Genomic DNA, 1,710 nt, shown 5'->3' with positions numbered 1-1,710 from the left:
CTACTAGTGATAACAATAAGGACAATGATGATAATGATAATAATAATAATAATAATAATAATAATGATAATAATAATAATAATAATAATAATAATGATAATGATAATAATGATAATAATAATAATGATAATAATGATAATAATAGTGATAACGATAATGAAAATAATAATAATGAGAATAGTGATAATAATAATAATAATTATAATAATAATAATAATAATAAAAATAATAATAATAATGATAATGAAAATTAAAAATACTAATAACGATAATAATAATAACAACAATAAGAATAATGATTAGTATAGTAATAATAACAACAACAACAACAACAACAATAATAATAACAATGACAATAATAACAACAATAATGATAATGATAATAATGTTAGTAATGATGCCAGTGATAATAATAATGAAAATAATAATAGGAAAAATAATGATAATAAAAATAATAATGATAATAATAACAATACTACTAATAATAATGATAATAATAACAATAAAAATAACTGATAATGATAATGACAATAATAATAATAGTAATAACAATAATAAAGACAACAATACTAATAATAATGATAATAACAAAGATAATAATAACACCAGGACCATAAACAATAACAACAATAATGATTATAATCGTTACAATAACAAGAATAATAACTATAAAATAATTATAATGTTAATTTAGTTAATCGTGATGATAAAAATGTTATTGATGATAATGACAATGATAATATTTCATAATGAAAAAAATGATAATAATAATTATAATAATAATAAGTGTAATAATGATAATGACAGTAAGAACAACATCAATAATAATAATAATAATAATAATAATAATAATAATAATAATAATAATAATAATAATAATAATAATAATAATGATAATAATAATAATAATGATAATAATAATAATGATAATAATAATAATGATAATAATAATAATGATAATGATATTAATGATAATAATGGAAATCATAATGATAATGATTATAATGATAATAATGATAACAATGGTAATTATAATGATTATTTTTATATTATCATAATAATAATAAAAGATAACAATAATAATAACGACAATGTCTATAAAATGATGATAATAATAATAATAGTAATGATAATAATGATGGTAATGATAATGATAATAATAATGATAATAATAAAATAATAATAATTATAGTAATTATAATAACAATAACAATGGTGATGAAAATGGTAAAAGTAATAAGGACTATACTAATGATAACAATAATAATGATGATATAGCTACTACTATCAATAGTAATAATAGTAATACTACTAATAGCAATTATGATTATGGTATCGACAATATTAATAATAATAACAATAATAATAATGCTGATAAAAAGTAAGAATAATAACGATAACATCATTAACAATATTTAAAAAGCTAATGCTTCTATTTATGCTTTTACTGTTATAACTACTACAGGAAACGGTAATCATGATAACAAAAAATAACAGCATGTGAATGATAAACACAGCACAAAACAGAATGTTAATGACAGCAGTTATAACTACATACGACAATAACTAAAATAATAATACTAATAAAAAGAAAAAAAAACATCACCAAATATACCAATGAATCACAAGCACAGAGCTAAACTTCAATCATTACAAACCATATTAACAGCAACATATATAGACCATTTATCACAGAGGACAAGCTTATTA

The sequence above is a fragment of the Penaeus vannamei genome, chromosome 5, assembly GCF_042767895.1.
Source record: "Penaeus vannamei isolate JL-2024 chromosome 5, ASM4276789v1, whole genome shotgun sequence".
NCBI classification, from domain to species: Eukaryota; Metazoa; Arthropoda; class Malacostraca; order Decapoda; family Penaeidae; genus Penaeus; species Penaeus vannamei.
The sequence above is the reverse complement of the archived record's forward strand: the minus strand, read 5'-3'. Positions refer to the sequence as shown.